This window comes from Doryrhamphus excisus, chromosome 2 (genome assembly GCF_030265055.1).
Source record: "Doryrhamphus excisus isolate RoL2022-K1 chromosome 2, RoL_Dexc_1.0, whole genome shotgun sequence".
Taxonomy (NCBI): Eukaryota; Metazoa; Chordata; class Actinopteri; order Syngnathiformes; family Syngnathidae; genus Doryrhamphus; species Doryrhamphus excisus.
In genome coordinates this window covers 23,932,875-23,950,492 of record NC_080467.1, presented here as the reverse complement: position 1 = coordinate 23,950,492, position 17,618 = coordinate 23,932,875, and the positions used below count along the sequence as shown (strand labels likewise).

The 17,618-nt window shown below is 45.5% G+C and overlaps 1 non-coding gene and 2 pseudogenes across 1 annotated transcript; 2 read left to right on the top strand and 1 right to left on the bottom strand.

Annotated features, from left to right (window-relative positions):
* The first annotated feature begins 10,720 nt into the window (after window positions 1–10,720).
* On the top strand, window positions 10,721–10,900 carry LOC131124140 (U2 spliceosomal RNA; annotated as a pseudogene).
* A 1,087-nt stretch (window positions 10,901–11,987) lies between these two features.
* On the bottom strand, window positions 11,988–12,151 carry LOC131124125 (U1 spliceosomal RNA). The gene has a single exon (XR_009128802.1). It is a non-coding gene; the product is annotated as a U1 spliceosomal RNA (small nuclear RNA).
* Window positions 12,152–16,772: 4,621 nt separating this feature from the next.
* On the top strand, window positions 16,773–16,943 carry LOC131124138 (U2 spliceosomal RNA; annotated as a pseudogene).
* Window positions 16,944–17,618: the final 675 nt, after the last annotated feature.

Sequence of the window (17,618 nt, the reverse complement as noted above, 5' to 3'; positions counted from 1 at the left end):
AATGAATTCCATTACAATAGAAAAGAGACATTCTTGTCACTCCCCCGATGCCACCCTCATGTATGGGGGTTAGCCTTCACACCCATTCTTCTGGCACGGTTTGTCACACCCATGCGAGACAACCTCCTAGGGTCAGCCATTTGGTGGGACATCCTGATGTCCCCTGTCCCATGAAGGTAAAGCTTTGATCAAAGAATGACCTCCTCCGACACTGCCTCTAACCCCAGGTTACAGATAGCCTCCTGCTGTGCCACCATCTTTGAAGGGACAGCAGGATGTGCTCGGATGCAAATGTTGAAGCTCCACAAAAGGCCGTAAAGTAATTCAAACAATGTGTAAACTATGTTATACCTGTGAAATATAAATTTTCCCATCACACTCCTCCCTTTTGATTATTAATTAATCACGAATTACAGTACTTTTACAGATAAACAAACATCAGATCAGGGTTGTCAGTGAATTAATTATCATGAAAGTTAGGAATGTGGAAAACCGTATTATAATGTGTTCAATTGTTGCGATAGATGGTGGAGGTGTTGATTGACAGTCAGTTCAATTTGATATTTGGTGTCTGCCATGTGATTGGTTGGCAGTCCGTGCATCCTCTTGCCTAAAGTCAACTGGGAAAGGCTCCAGCCTACCCGCAATCCCAGTGGGAATAAGCGGCACGGGAAAAAGACGAATGGATGTCCAGGTGTCTTAAAGTGTTTGTCTTCAACTTTTGTGGTAGATGCTGTCCGTATGGCATCAACGATGTGGTAAACATGATGTGTATGATTTGAGATGTTAGATTGCCGAATCATGTTGAAGTCCTTGTGCCTCTTTTGATGGTTTGCTGTTGTTCTATCGTGTTGTATTCAATCAGTCAGTCAGCCAGCCAGTCCTCTTGATTGAAGCACTCGTTCTTAGGTTGCCGGAGCTTGCGGTGCAAACTCGTGAACTCCATCCAAACACGCAGTTGAGACGGTTGAGTGCGTCATGGACATTTCTTTTGTTCTGGTTGTAGTTGTAGTCCTCTAGTGTTTCTGCCTTGACCGATCTGTGTGCAGGTCTCTCATTTGACCACGCTGACAGTGGAGTCTTCCCTCTGCTGGAACTCCAACACGTCCTCTCCATGGCCCCCAGGGCCAACAGATGTCAGGTCACTCGACACCCACCAAGAACATAGAAAGAAATTAATGAGCAACACAACATTTTACATCTACGTCATACATGTCAGATGTGTTCTCTACACATGACTAATCTCGAGAACAGTAGGCAACCTAAGAGCAGTAGGCAACCATCATGTAGTGTCTGACTGAATACGACACTTTGTTCATATTTTGGCCATTGACGCCGATTGTAAATGAGCCTTAAAATTTTCTAATCGTCAGGAGAAAGCCAGCGTAAGCATGAGGAGAACATGAAACTCCACACAGAAAGGTTCTCTAACCTTCTTGCTGTGAGACAGCAGTGCTAACCACTCTTCCATCATGCCACCAACATCTATTTTAACTTTAATTTTAACATCCAGCTCTGCATTTAAGTTTTTGCCAAACAACACAAGGTTTCACTGAATTTAAACCAACACACCATCTGGTCTGAATTTGCATTAAGATGGACATTGTCACACTGTAGTAGTGTTCCTTGGTCACAGCTGGAAATTTGGGTTTCAATGAACAATTTGCTCTCATTAGCATGACCATTGGCACTATGGAAGGCAAAGTACCAAATACAGTAATATAGTCAAGAAAAAAACAAGATACAGTAACTTACCAAAATCTTCAGTGTGTTGTACAATCCATGGAGTGTCAATGCCACTGCTGATCACTGATCATTATCAACCTCTAATGTTGGAACTCATACCAACCTTTGTTTGACTCTCCAAAACCAATTCTAGCAATATATATATATATATATATATATATATATATATATATATATATATATATATATATATATATATATATATATATATATATATATATATATATATATATATATATATTAGGGTGTTCAGCCCTTATATGGTGATTTTTTTTCTTTCGAAATTTGAAGCGGCTAAGTGCTGAATCGGTTCCATTTCGTAAAACCATTAACTGAGCAAAATAACAGCTTTTTTCACACACGCATTCCCGTGCCTCACTATACCCAGGTATGTGATAACAACATTGTACCAGTACCAGGTGCCCACTGAAGGACGAAGTTGCATGCACTGCCAGCCGAGCCCAGTCCAGTTTGCTGCCCCTAGGCGAAAGCTCCTATAGTCCGCTGCCACAGGGGCGAGAAGCCGATGCCTTTATTTTCACATTACACATAGGTAGACACCATTACACGCAGCCAATGCCATTACCATGTGTTGCTATAGTGTGAAGGTGCGTTCACTGTACATGCTGTTAACTCGTAAAGTAACTGTTTTGTTTGCGTGTTCTGTTTGTTCTCTGTTCAGTATGCACACTCGGCATACTAAACACGGACCAACAAGGCCAGAATGGTGTCACTACAGACCATCGGATCGGTTCACGAAGGATTTTTTGGTTGGCTGGTACTCCTGACGGTGATGCTGAACCACTCGGAAGATGAACTGCCGCTCCTCTTCAGACTTGGTAAGAGCCACGTTGTAGTCTGTGGCGAGCTTTACAGCTCGTTCAGCGGCGTCATTGACCACCTTTAGTGCTGCCAGAGCCTGAGGCATGATCTCCAGGTCCTCCAGAGTTCGCGGCGTGTCGACCATCAACTTCAAGAATAGGTTCTGAGACCGTTGTGTGACGAACAGACTTAACTTCAAGTCAGCTGTTTTTGGACTAGCCTTCACGTTGCGGTTCACCCGACGGAGGTCCTTCTTTGTTGGCGGCACAGATGCCATGTTCTCCAGCATCTCCTTCTTCTCGTCCGGCGACACCTTCTTGGAGAACAGGGCAAGACCAATGAGATCCTCGCTCAAGTACCATAAGTGGCCCTTTACTTTCTGCATCGCCTTCCCCGCCACGTCAGCGTCGACCAGTTGACCATAAGCTTCGATTTCCTTCACCAGAAGCAGGTTGTTGATCGGAGCGTCCGCGGCGTAGGGAGCCTCGAACCAGTGGTGCACATAGACAGAGACCAGGAAGGTACACAACCGCTGGATGGCCTGTTCCTGGTGCTTGCTGATGGCGAAGTTCGCTGCTTCCTTCAGCTGCCGTCGGAAGAGGCATATCTTCAGACAGTAAAGCCCCTTTGCCATCCAGCGGGCTCGGTGGTAGGCTCCAGGTCGGCGGAATGCCATCTTGGGCTTCTTCCCCAAGTAGGCCAGTGTCGGGTTCAGCAGCTCCAGGTAGTCGTCCCTGGTTTCGGCCTTCTCCATGTGATTGAGGACGAACTGCTCGATCTCATTGGCTCTGTCCGATATCCATTGATGGGACTTCTGGTCAGAGTCATCGTAGGCATCGTAGGAGGACTGGTCTAGCCTGCCCCAGAAGTCTTTGAATCTCCCAAAGATGGGAATGTCTGGTCCAGACGAGGAGAAGAAGTGGTCAAACACCGCTGACATTACCAACTCTGCCATGTGATGACGGCATGCCAGAAAGAGGAGTCGGGATCCAAGAGCTCGCTCCACTACAGCACAAGCGCCACCGTGAACGCCTGTGTTGGCAGCTGTCGTATCGAAGCAGAGTCCCGCCAGCCAAGGTTTGACTTGAGGCCATTCTTCCAAAACCTTCAGGATTGCTCCTCCCATGGCCACGCCAGTCCCTGCCGGGATGGAGGGGACGGACAAAATCTTCTCCAGACCCATTCCTGTCACCACAATCGCCAAGCGATCGCTTCACCCACCCTCAGGATCCGGGATGTGGTGAGGCACGGGATAGGGATGTCGCGGGAGAAATTGCAAACTGCGGTGCAATACTCTCGGGTAGTAGAGCTGAATCAAAACTCAGCACAACGAATATCACAAACTTTTATTTTTCTGAACACCCTAATATATATATATATATATCATGTCCAATTGTTAACAATGATTACTCAACAAAATGACAATCTCCCCCCTTTTGACACATGTACTTCCCATGTGTCAACTTCCAAAAGCATTGGCAGTTCCCTGTAAAATCAAATGATGGTTATCTGAAAACAGTAATCTGTGAAGCTGGACACATCAAACAAAAGTTCAACAATTCAAACTGTGGATCCTGTAGAAGTGTCCTGTGGAACAAACTGAAGTTAAAATGATGACACACCCTGCTCGGTGTGTGAATGACTTCAAGTGTTACAGTGTTAATGTTAGTACATGTTAGTACTGTTAAACAGTTTTCAACAAAAAAAATGTCACGTTTCGGCCACATATGACATTTGTCTTCTCCTCCTCCAAGAGAGTGTGCTTTCCTAAAGTGGAACAATGAAGGTTAGGCTGGAATAGTTCATAGTAGTTGATGTCTCGCCACAACACAAGAACAACCCTGAAAGAACAATCACATTTAAATTTCAGTCAATTTAAATTTTAGTCACAGTCCACTGTCCCCCATGAAGAACCCTGCTGTCGGTGTGTCGCACTCATAGTCGTCATGTCAGGATGTCATTTGCAACACTTAAAAGGTCCAAATTCCTTTGAAAGTCGGATTGTCCTAATTTACAAGGCCTTTTTCATAATAGCTAATTTTTAGATGAAGGTTCCGCATACTCTGAATGAACTATACATTTTAGCAGATTTAATTTATGCCTATTGATGCTAAAAGAGCAGAACAGCCTAATATGTTCTTCGCATGCGTCTATTAGTAAACTAATCATTGGGTTTGTTCTGTATTGCAATACATTTGTTTCCCTTTCCCAAAGTGATGGTCAGAGATGGCTTCAGCCTCACATTCACTCTCACACAGACAAACAAGACAACACAACAATGAAAAACCAGCTGGACAGTCCTTTCTGAGTGTATTTTTGCCGAAAACACTTTTCAAAAAATCCAATTGCGGACTGTAATACATTAACAAATTGTTTTTGCATTCCCAATCGAATGTAAAATAGCATGCTTGTACAAAAAAGCCCACATTATTCCATTTGTCACTGTGTCTCTTTTAGATAGAGACCCATGAGGAATGGAATCATTGACGTAAAAAAAAGTGCCTGAGTAACCCAAATGTGCATCAAGGCAGCACTTATGCCCAGAACAAAATATTTGTGAGATAAACATTCCCCTAACAGCTATCCCTATGTCAATATCTTTTATCAAATTTATCATCACCATAGAAAGGTATGATGTGCATTGAAGACCTTGAAGAGCATCAATTTGCATTAATTGTGTGTGTGTGTGTGTGTGTGTGTGTGAGAAAGTACATTCTTAACCTCCTCCACCAGTTAAGCACTCATGTCACCAGTTTGCATGTTCCTTTGATATGCATACAGCTGATTGGCATCTTGCTTCACCAAAGTGTGAACATCAGGGTCAGTTTTTACACCTTCACCTCCATCTGAATTGGAAAATAAGCCATTTGGTCCTTTGCACCATATGCCAACAAATTTAATTTTGAATTTGAATTTTCTCTTAAACAGAAAATCCAATGGTGACTTGTCTTTGGTCCACTTCACCTGACTGGCCAACAAAGTTAACATAATTGCCATTCAACTTTGGAGAGGTTAGGAATTTGTCACGCTTAGTGAGTGTGTTTCATCAGAGTCGAAAAGAAAAGAAATAACCTTGCCATATTTTGTATACTACGTCTTCTTATAGCATATTCTAAAAGAGAGAAGTAGATCATATTCTACATAGTTATCAGCAAGAGGGGCTGATTTAAGCCAAGACTCTAAACAAAAGGAAGAAAAGGACAGAGCATATGGATGTGTATGTGTGTGTGTGTTACTGTCAACTTCAGTATCATCCTTGGCATCAGATGAGTCAGAGTAGCCATGATGCCATCACGCCCCACCTCCTTGCTTCCTTCTACCATGTTTGTTAAGAAAGTCCTCCATCAAGTCTTTGGTCCAAAGTCTCCTTTTGCTGCACATGCCAGGGTCATATTGCTGTCCCAGTCTCTTCTCTGGATGTCCTCCTTGCAGGTGGCCATTTGTTGCCACCCATGGATTCTGGTACATGGCTTGTCCTGCATCAAAGGTGTGATCCATCCGGTCAAAAGTGTGATCCATCCAGTTCTAATTCAGCCACATTCCGTTTTAGTGGCTGGTGATGTGATTGTCGTCACCGTGAACACCATGTCAGCAAACGTCTTCAGAACTCCTCAGTCGTCAGGGAAAGTGGGACAACTTCACTAAACACAAGCAGGGCTGTTATGGCCTCCCCACACACCTTCCTTACACCATTCATGGTCTCCACCGTCAGTTACAGGATACTTCCTAAGCATCCGTTTGGATACGAGTGACTGCATGTCTGGAAGGGATCGTTTGCAGTTAGAACACAGCTCATGTGATGGATCTTCTTCAGGTCTTGGTGAAGATGAAACTGGACATAATGGCATGGCTGATGATATTGGACTCATTGTGCATGTTGTTGTATCAGGATGTTGTTGTCAGGTTGTTGGCAGAGCAAGGGTGGAGGTGTGCGATCAAGATCATGGTCCACTCTGAGACACTGAGGCACTGTAGGAGAAAGAGAAGGAAGACCTATTCTGAGAAGTCTTGTCTGTTCTTTTCATGTCAGTGTGTGTTGCAGATCTTGCCCATGTAACGATCATCATTGCAAGTCTTAGTTGCAAGCAGTGCTCTCTGCTCTCAATGGTTTTTAGCCTTTTTCATTTTTTTTTTCCCAAAGAGTCCATGCCCTAAACAAAATTCTTGAATGCTCTTTGATTTTCTCTCAAATAATTACTTTTCTTTTAAACAATGCAATGTGATGTTTTCCCTTATCATCATTTTTCCCAACAAAAATCTCACTTATTTTTGTTTTGTTCTATTTTGTTTAACTCACTTTCCCTTGTTCATATAAAACTCACTCCTCTTTTTCTCAAAAGTTGATTTACAAAGTGACTGCTGTAGTCTAATTCTGTTTCATTGAAAATATATTGCATGCAGATTAGATGAATTGCATGTTAAACTGTGATCAGTACCTGTTAACCACTAGTAGAAGGTCAGGACATAGCATCCTGTGCTGCGTCTCGTGTTATCTTTGCAGAGATCATTGTGGGAGAACCAAAAAGCCAGGATGGTCTCAGGCATTTATGGCCATTCACTCATTGGAAAACTAACTCAGGAGGTAATAAAGATAATGGTGTGAAGGAGCAAGTATCTGGTCCAGGAACAGGATCCTGGTCCATCTCATACACATAATCCCTACTCCATCCCATCTGAAGCCAATCTACAACAGCTCTGGGATGCAAGAATCAGGGCTGACCTTACTTCACTTTTATTTAGCTCAATAAAGTCCATGTGTATTACTTGAAATTAATATTGTGGTTTTGGAAATTGGCCACACCTCGGTCACAAGTTGTCCTGGATGTTGCGTTTTGCACACGTTAAAAATGCTCTACAAAAATTATTTTTTGAATGCGATTTTTTTAAATACGAATTAAAGTGGGTGTTAATAGTGTGACACATCCCTCCTGTTGAGACATGTGTAACACCATGGCTCAAAATATCAGCCCACCTTTACACTTTTTTGGCAAGATTGGTTTCTTATCTGGCGACATATAAACATTTTTATCCAGGGTTGCTTTATTCCTAATTCTTCATTTGGTGCTGAGGCTCCCACTGGCTGTTCCAATTGTTGCCTCAACATGTTGTAAGGACCTGAATATTCATTATCTTCCTGCCTGTGAAACATTACGGGTTTTTCTTTCTCTTCACTTTCCTTTTCTTTCTGTTCACTTTCCTTTTCTTTTTGTTTTTTTTTTCTTTTTGCTGTCTCTCCTCCTGTTTTTTCTTCTCTTCTCTCTCCTGCCTTGCCCTTCTTTCACCTTCCTCTCGCTGGCCTGCTATTTTCATCCAGACTTGTGTCTGCTCATAACCTTACTTTTTCATTTTCTTCTCGTTTTGCTTACATTTCTTTTTTATGTTTTGTTGTAACTCCCTAATACATCCCGTAGATAATTTTCCGTTGAATTTGTACCGTTTTATCCAATTATATAGGGGGTCTACTGCTTTTTCAACTATTTTCCAATCCTTACACGGGAGTTCTTCAAGGACCTTTGTTTTTCTTTACTTTGTCCCTTCCCCATTTTGAACTAAATTTGGACCCAGTGGTTCTTAACACCTGTCGTGTTCTAACACTGGGGTTATTTTCAACAAGATGGTGATCAACAACCTTTTGTGGTAAAATTCTCTTCAACCTTTTCAGGTGGAATTTTCTTGCCTACAAGCATCCACAAAGGCTCACCATTTGTTTCTTGTTGGTTTGGTATAAAACACAGTTACCTAGTGGTAATTGTATTTTCATTCATACATTCACACTTTCACACTTCGCGCGTCTCGTTTTTCCAGACTAGAGGACTCCGCCGTCCTTCACAGAATTTAACGTCTAGAGGAGTCTGTCCTCCCACGGAATTTAACTGTCTGACCTGATGGAGTCTAGAACTGTCAGGGTTTTATTCTTCTTCGCCTAACTCTCTGCCTATCTTGGCCCACCAAGATCTATTTCATGTCGACTTTCATTCACACTCTTTTTATTAAAATTCGTACTCACAGTCTCTTTGTCCTTGGATTTCCCGTCAACCGTCGGATCCCAGCCCGAGAGGGAGGAACCAGTCCCGGAAAGGGTCATTTTGCCGTGGCCACGGACTTGTCTGGGATCTCACTCACACGCTGGAATCGTCAGGTATCTTGGGTTCCGGCTCGAAGGACCATGTAAATGTCAGGTTTAATCACCAAACATCTGTAAAGCAACCTGCTCAAAGAGGACAAAGAGACTGGGATAGTTTTACTTGCAAGGAGAGTGATTGAAGTCCGCTCAGTAACAACCTCCAAATCAACTCTGAAACAGCCTTCACTCTCTTGCCTTTTATTTAGGAATGCCCTAGGTCACAGGAAGTCTCAACTGCTACGGGGGAAGGGTGTCCTGACTATCCAGTTGAGACCATTTAAAAACAAACCACTATCTTTATCATACACGCATTCTTCTGCTCGTGGTTGACTGCTTGAGCAATCAACTGTCCCCTTCTGCTGATGCCACATCCTGCAATAAAAGCAAGTCATGCATACATACACAGAGAACAAAGCTATACCTATCTTACCAACTTGTAGCTAGAAAGGCAACGGTTAGACCAGCAAATTGGATAACTTACCTACAACAGTTCCAACATCATACTTGGTACATGTGATCATGGCCCCGCCCTGAAGGTCCCCGTAGGTCACTTCCTGATTTCGTCGCAGCGCCACCTATTGGCGACAGGCTAAAGGCGTGTGATCTACATGAGGCCTTTTCTGGCAGGAGATTCATCAGATGAACATCAAGGTCACAAGGTCACTGCCTGACAGCCTGGTGAAGCCTGTTGATGGACCATGATGCAGGAAAAGCGAACGTGGTGGGCGTGGCCTGGCGGCGAATGCTCAGGCCTCGCCGTTTACAAAGAAAGGGTCATCATTCGCCCGCAGAAGGTCGCATGTGCTTGAAAACTCATAAGGGGGGTCAGATTCCAGGCCTGAGGGCCCTGGTGGGGCCTCCATTTGAAACCAAGCCAAATTGACTCACTAGCGCCACCTACAAGTTTTAAAATCATTATCCCTCGCCTCTCGTTGCACGTATGGGCATGATTTTCGGAGGAGACATCACTCGTGACAGGACGCACAAAAAAGTCTCAAGAACCCATGTTCAAAACACAGCGCCACAACTGGTGGAAATGTATATCAGCTGTAACTTCCTTCCACATGGTTGGATCTGCCCCAAATTTTTTCTGGTGGTTTGGGGTACCCTCTGGTCTATAACAGTGTGTGTACATACACTATAGCGCCACCAACTGGTGGAAATGTATATCAGCTGTTACTTCCTTCCACATGGTCCCATCGGCCCCAAATTTTTTCTGGTGGTTTGGGGTACCCTCTGGTCTATGACTGTGTGTGTACATAGACTGTATAGCGCCACCAACTGGTGGAAATGTATATCTACCGTAACTTTCTCCCACATGGTCGGATCTGCCCGAATTTTTTTCTGGTGGTTCGGGGTACCCTCTGGTCTATGACAGTGTGTGTACATACGCTATAGCGCCTCCAACTGGTGGAAATCTGCTGTAACTTCCTGATTCATGGTCAGATGGTCATGGTCTGTCTTGAAATTTTTTTTGATGTGTTGGGTCAATCTCTGGTCTGTTATACTGTGTGTACATAGACTGTATAGCGCCACCAACTGGTGGAAATGTATATCAGCTGTAACTTCCTTCCACATGGTCGGATCGGTCCCAAATTTGTTTTGCTGGGTCACCCTCCACTCTGTGAATGGGTGTGTACATAGACTCTATAGCGCCACCAACTGGTGGAAATGTATATAGCCGTAACTTCCTTCCACATGGTCGGATCGTCTCTAAATTTTTTTTGGTCGGTCGGGTCACCCTCCACTCTTTGAATCTGCGTGTCCATAGACTCTATAGCGCCACCGACTGGTGTAATGTATATCTGCCGTAATTTCCTCCCACATGGTCGGATCTTCCCAAATTTTTTCTGGTGGTTCAGGGCGGCCATTTGGGGGAGGATGTAGGGGTCGTATCTCGACGAACTCCTCCTAGGGGGTTTGACCGAATGAGTCCGTTGTAGCATCAACAGACACTAGACGGATGGCCCACGTTAAATTGCGAAGGATTTTGGGCTGCTACTGAGGATGTGGGCGTGGCACGCCACCAAACCTTTACTTTATCCTTAACTTTTACCTGTTCTTATCAGTTTAATATCTGATATGTCCCCCAACAGGGGACTAAATATTGAATTGCTTTTTGGAACAGGGAGCTGCAATTGGGGCTTGTGCCATCCGCTCCACGCATCGACCTGGTATTGCAGCGCTTCCAGGAACGGTGCACTTCTCCTTCTTGTGTAAACAGCAACAGCAGACTCTGACAGGGTGCATCGTGTGGATGGTGCTGAAAGAAATGCACTGAACGTGCTCACGTTTGGTGCCCCCCTGAGCAGTAATTCTGCAGAGGAAATGGCTTCTGGTAGCGGGGCACTGTGTCTGCGCACTCCGTGGACCCCACTTCCCTCGCAGCAGCCGGTCTCCAGAGGGTGTCAGCCACTTTTTGTCAGCCTTGCCTCCTGCAGTCTCCCACCGGCTCCTGATGCTCAGGTTTCGTGCGCGCTTCCCGGGGCCCTGTGAGTGTCGCATTGATCAACTGCTGGATGGAATCTGACACGATGATCTTGTCTGGTGGAGGCCTTCCGAGTTTCCTCCACAAACCAGTGGCATAAGGGGCTTTTCCGTCTTCCGTTTGGCTTCTCAGGGTCGGGTTTGGTGGCCCTTTGTGTGTTGGCTATGACAAAAAAAGGAAAAAAAAACAAAAACACGTGGGATAGCCACAGGCAGTCAGAGCCTGTAAATTGTGCGTCTGCCCCCTCGGTGAGTGAGTGACCCGGTATTGTCTGCTCTCTTGTTTGCGCTTCTGACAGCTTCTGGCTCGGGTTCCAGTGGGCGAAGGGACTCAAAGTGCAGGAGCTGGCCTGTGTGGGTAGGTTTACCATGAACCACAATGTTGTGGCTTCCATCTTGGGTGTCGCTGCTTGCCTTCCTTGGACATAAAGATCCCAAGCAGTTGCCTCTGCGGCTGGGAAGGCCGCTGAGAGCGACAACACAATTGGAGCCGCTTCCGCTTGAGTTGGACGGTCGTTTCTGACGGCCACCTCGTCCACTGTGGCCAGTGGTTCCGGTGTGCTGGTAAAGTGGAGGCGCTTGGCCGACGCCCCTTTCTCTGCCTGGTTGCTGTTTTTCATTGAGGTTTCCTGACTGAGAGCAGATCGGCCTCTCGGCTGGTTGGTTGGTTGTCTCCCGCGGACGGGCAGACCTTTCCAGCAAGCGTTGGTAGTGCTGGCCTGGTCGTTTCTTGCTCGAGTCCGGCTGCACTCGCAAGCCAAGGAGCTCGGCACGGCGCTGCACCTGCCTTTTGTTTTAAACACGGGATCAGGGGAGAGCGCGAACGCAGTCCCCCACTATCACAAATTATGCAGTCGAGATTCCCACATTTGGGGAATTCGCAGAGGTCAGCTCAGCCCATGTGCAATGGCTGAGCCTCGCCCTGGGTGAACCACCTTCTTGATCACGGTATCGCCCCTGCCAGGTAAGTATGAATTGGACCGGTCTCGCCCGGAGGAGTCTCTCGCGCATGCCACATGCTAAGTGGTGGTCTCATCAGGTCGCCCGCAACAAGCCCAGCCACTGGACCTGTGTCCAAATTCAGAGAACGTACTCTGGTTGTCTCAAGGAGTCGGTCTGTGTGGCTCTCGTGTGACTTCATTCTGAGCAAAGGCAGCGGCAGCAAGTGGCTTAGTGCAGTTGCTGCAGACGTTCAATGGGGAGACTGGAGTACTGACTCCACGTGCCTAGTCACACCATGTAACATGAGAGGCCAATATGTTTAACCCTGACACGTGTAGACATGCGAGGTCGTCATGAGTCAGTGGGTTGTCAGGTTCAAACTCCTGTGACACTTGTAAAAAAAACACTTAAATGCAGAAATACAGAAGAGACAGACAACAATATTCAAAGTTACTCGCAGCGAGGACAGTGAAACCACATACCCAGTGGCATGCCGCTCCACTGTGAATATGCAGTTCACGCCCCTCTCGTTTTATTCTCTTTCAGGGGTCCCCTACGGTATGGTCGTGCAACACTGGGGGGAGGCAGTTGTACAAGCTGTGTTTGTTTGTCTATGTGTGTGTGTGTGTGTGTATGTGAGAGTAATTACTCTCATTGTTTTACGAGTTCTTTTCTTGACACATTCTTGCAGGATTAACGTGAACATCTGCAGGGTCGCTGTTGGCGCTTCCAGGCACCTCCAGGACCTGGGGCTCGCTGGGGGTCTCTGATCAGGGTCACGGGCACATTTCTTCTTCAGCACATTCAAACACTTTCTATTGTCTAAGCGAATGGATATAAGGGTGATAACTGATGCTATGTTTGTTCTGTCTACATTTTATTCGAACATGCGTGCAACCGGTCCTTTAGCTTGTCATGCCGGAAGTGCCCTCCTCCCCTACGAGCGCCCATCGGCATCGCTTCTCGGCCTTTTGGCTAAGACTGCGGTCACCTTCTTTGGGTGGAGAATTGTATGCTAGAGGTGCATAGAATTCTGCCAACATTCGGGAGGAAATTTCCTACGCTTTTCAGTGTATTTTAACTTTTCTTATTCCCGCAGCAGTGCAAGGTAAGTTTTATTTTTTGTATTTATTGCTTTTTTAAGTATTTATTTGTTTTAAAACTCTCATTGAGCAAGAAAATTTCAGTTGGTGGTGCCTCCACCATGTCGGCCAGCTATGCCGGTATGCGGAGGCACCACAGTGTGCGTTTCACATATAAGGAAATGGAGGTTGAGTCACTGGGACTGTCCAGATTGGATTTTTCCAGAAAAATCATCCAACAAATCCTTCAATTTAAACCTGATGACCTCAACTGCATTTTGGCACTGCCTTACAACAAAGGCTATGATGTAAGTTTCCAGTCTGCTGCAACTTTGAGAGAATTTTGGACGCGTTATGAAGATGTGAAATCCCAGTTGCCTGTGTTCAACGTTGAAAAACTGACTGACAATGCGGCTAAAACCGTTATTGTTAGAATGTTTAATGAGACAGTGACTGCAGATGACATTTGCTTTTGGCTGGGAAGATATTGCACGGTTAAAGGCCAGGCTATGAAGGTGAGAGGTCTGTGGAAACTGAACTGCTCCCTGCTGGAAGATCAAGATTTGGTCAACCAGTACAGGGAGCGGTTCAGGGACTGGCAGACCCTTCAAGACTTGCATGAGTCACGAACACAGTGGTGGGAAATGGTGAAGGCAAGGACCCGGACCTTTTTTTAAAAAAGCAGGGCGAAAAAAACGTAATAAAGAAAAGAGATGCATGCTGGGACTGCAAAAACGTTTACAACGTTATTTTTACTTAACACAAAAAGGGCTGAATTTTAATGAAGAAATCAAACAGGTAAAAAATGAAATGGCTGCCTTAGCGGAAATTAAAAGTAAAGGGGTGCTTCTAAGGAGTAAGGAAAAAGAAATTGAAGAAGGAGAAAAATGTACCCGGTACTTCTTTAAAAAGATTATGAGCAAAGCAGGAGGTATTTTTAAATTAAAAAACAAAGACGGGTACATGGTGGAGACAAAAAATGAGATAAATGAAACGGTAGAATTCTTCTACCAAGAACTATATGAAATCAAAAATACAAACCCAGAGGCCATCTCAAGAGCACTAGATTTTATGGAAAAAACAGTGGATGAAAACATAGTTTTAACACAGGATTTTAGTCACGAAGAGTTAAATAAATGTATCAGGGCTTTTAAGAAAGGGAAGTCCCCCAGGGAGGATGGACTTCCCTTGGAATTTTATTTAACTTTTTGGGACATTTTAGCACCAGACTTACTCACTGTTTTTAATGAATTTGACCAAAGTAGCCGACTACCTGACAGTTTTAGAGTAGGGATAGTGACACTCCTTTACAAAACTAAAGCCAAGACCGACTTGAAAAACTGGAGACCGATCACCCTTTTAAACTCTGACTGTAAACTTTTTAGCAAACTTTTAGCCACACGTATGACCATGGTTTTAGACGACTTGATCAACCCGGATCAAACCTGTGCCATCCCTGGGAGGAAGATCACAGACAGCCTCATGCTGATCCGTGACACCATCTGTCTTGTGAGAGACAGAAATATTCGGCTAGTAGTACTAAATTTAGACTTTGAGAAAGCCTTTGATCGGGTCTCGCACCAGTACCTTTTTAGGGTACTGCAAAAAGTGGGTTTTCCAAAAAGGTTCGTGCGTGGGTGGGACTGCTGTACCAGGATATTACCAGCAAATTTGTGGTTAACGGGAATCTGACAAAAGCAGTTAAAATCAACAGTGGCGTCCGTCAGGGATGTCCGTTATCTGCCCTCCTGTATATTTTATGTATAGAACCCCTGGCACAGATTTTGAGAAGGGACAAATGGATCAACGGGGTGACTATTCCAGGGGGACTGACGACAAAATGCATTTTATACATGGACGATTTTAACATTTTATGCACAAATATGTCATCAGTTAACAGAACACTGGACCTGACTGACTGGTTTGGAGGGGCCTCTGGGTCCAAACTCAATAGGGATAAGACCCAAGCCCAATTTTACGGACCCTGGACGGCAACAGAGAAAATAGGACTTCCACTGACTGTGACACAGACTGACCAAAAAATACTGGGAATTAAATTTGGCAAGGAAGGGGGAGGGGAAACCAACTGGGGAGACGTGGTAGGGAAAGTGAGACAAAGACTGGGCTTTTGGGGACTAAGACAACTGACTTTAGAGGGAAAGGTTTTAATCATAAAAGCTGTGATTTTACCTTTGCTTTTACTGATCAGCTCTGTTTTTATCCCCAAAAGACATGTGCTTTTAGAACTAGATCGAGCCATTTTTTATTTCCTTTGGGGCTCCAAGTGGGAGAGAGTGAGAAGAGATACTCTCAAAAAGGCAAAAGAAAAAGGTGGAAAAGCAATACCAGATCTGAAACTGTTTTTAGGCGCAAGATATATAGCATTGCACCTGGAAAATGCAGTGGGCTCATCCAGTACTCCCAAGACCAAAGCCTTGGTACGATACTGGATGGGCTCCTACTTAAGAAAACTAAAAATGATTCCAACAGATCTAACGATACCTGTGGCTTTTAACTTACCACCGGCATATATATTTATAAGGACTTTTTTAAAACATTTTAATTTGGAAAGACAAACATTAGACATTTTAAAAAAATCATCGCTCTGTCATTTCTGTTGTGCAGGAGCGGGACCCAGTGAGTCCAGTGCGCGGGCTTGCTTTCGGCGAGCCCACATCGGTTTGGCGCAATGTGAACCATCCTGCTCTCCCAAACAGACTTCGGGACCTGTCATGGATGGTGGCCCACGAGATCCTCCCAGTCAGGTCTGTTATGCACTCCCGAGGAATGTCAGCGAACCCAACTTGCCCCCGACCGGGTTGTGGCGCACCGGAGTCGGTGAGGCACCTCCTCTGGGAGTGCAGTGCTGCCGTAGACCTGTGGGCGACAGCCGGCGACCTAAATTTCCCGGACTTGCCAGCAAGGGAGGTCCTAAATGAACAGCTTGTTCTCTACGGGGTGAGCCACCAGAAGTCAACCGACAAAGACTTCGGAAAGCAGTGGCTCGCCCTCGCCGCCATCAAAGACGCCATCTGGACCTCCCGCACCTTTCTGGTAAGGAGGCACAGACAGATCCCCCCCCGCGGCTGTGATCCGAATGGCTGCAGCAACCCTCACAGCTGCAAGCGGCGGGCCAAGGACACAGCCACAAAGAAGAATCGTCTGTGCCCACCCGGAGGTGGCAACCGGAGCTTCACGGAAAAGGTCTCGGCAGCGGCAGCCTGACTCTCCGAGAGAAGAAGGAGGAGAAAGAGAAGAAGGATAAGGGTCTGAGGGTACCCTGACAGTGTCCTGGAGATTAGCTGTCTGGGAGAGTGGGATGTAGAGACTATTGATAAGGACTCACTGCGCTCCTGTAGAACAGAAGACATTGAAGCTTCTTTTTTATGATATTTTAAAATGTTTTGTACAAATTTTACACATTTTACTGCCCACAGCACTAGTTTTTAACAAAAACAAAAGTTAATTGAACACTTTTATATTAAATGTGGTGTGTATTTTACCTTTTTTTTAAAGGGCAGTTTTCAAAAATAATGAAATGTGGTGAAATTTTGTATTAGTGACAATAAACAGTTTCAAAAAAAAAATCTGTTCTTATCAGTTTAATATCTGATACGTCCCCCAACAGGGGACTAAATATTAAATTGCTTTTTGGAACAGGGAGCTGCGATTGGGGCTTGCGCCATCCGCTCCACGCATCGACCTGGTATTGCAGCGCTTCCAGGAACTGTGCACTTCTCCTTCTTGTGTAAACAGCAACAGCAGACTCTGGCAGGGTGCATCTTGTGGATGGTGCTGAAAGAAATGCACTGAACGTGCTCACGTTTGGTGCCCCCCTGAGCAGTAATTCTGCAGAGGAAATGGCTCCTGGTAGCGGGGCACTGTGTCTGCGCACTCCGTGGACCCCACTTCCCTCGCAGCAGCCGGTCTCCAGAGGGTGTCAGCCACTTTTTGTCAGCCTTGCCTCCTGCAGTCTCCCACCGGCTCCTGATGCTCAGGTTTCGTGCGCGTTTCCCGGGGCCCTGTGAGTGTCGCATTGATCAACTGCTGGATGGAATCTGACACGATGATCTTGTCTGGTGGAGGCCTTCCGAGTTTCCTCCACAAACCAGTGGCATAAGGGGCTTTTCCGTCTTCCGTTTGGCTTCTCAGGGTCGGGTTTGGTGGCCCTTTGTGTGTTGGCTATGACAAAAAAAGGAAAAAAAAAAAAACCACGTGGGATAGCCACAGGCGGTCAGAGCCTGTAAATTATGCGTCTGCCCCCTCGGTGAGTGAGTGACCCGGTATTTTCTGCTCTCTTGTTTGCGCTTCTGACAGCTTCTGGCTCGGGTTCCAGTGGGCGAAGGAACTCAAAGTGCAGGAGCTGGCCTGTGCGGGTAGGTTTACCATGAACCACAATGTTGTGGCTTCCATCT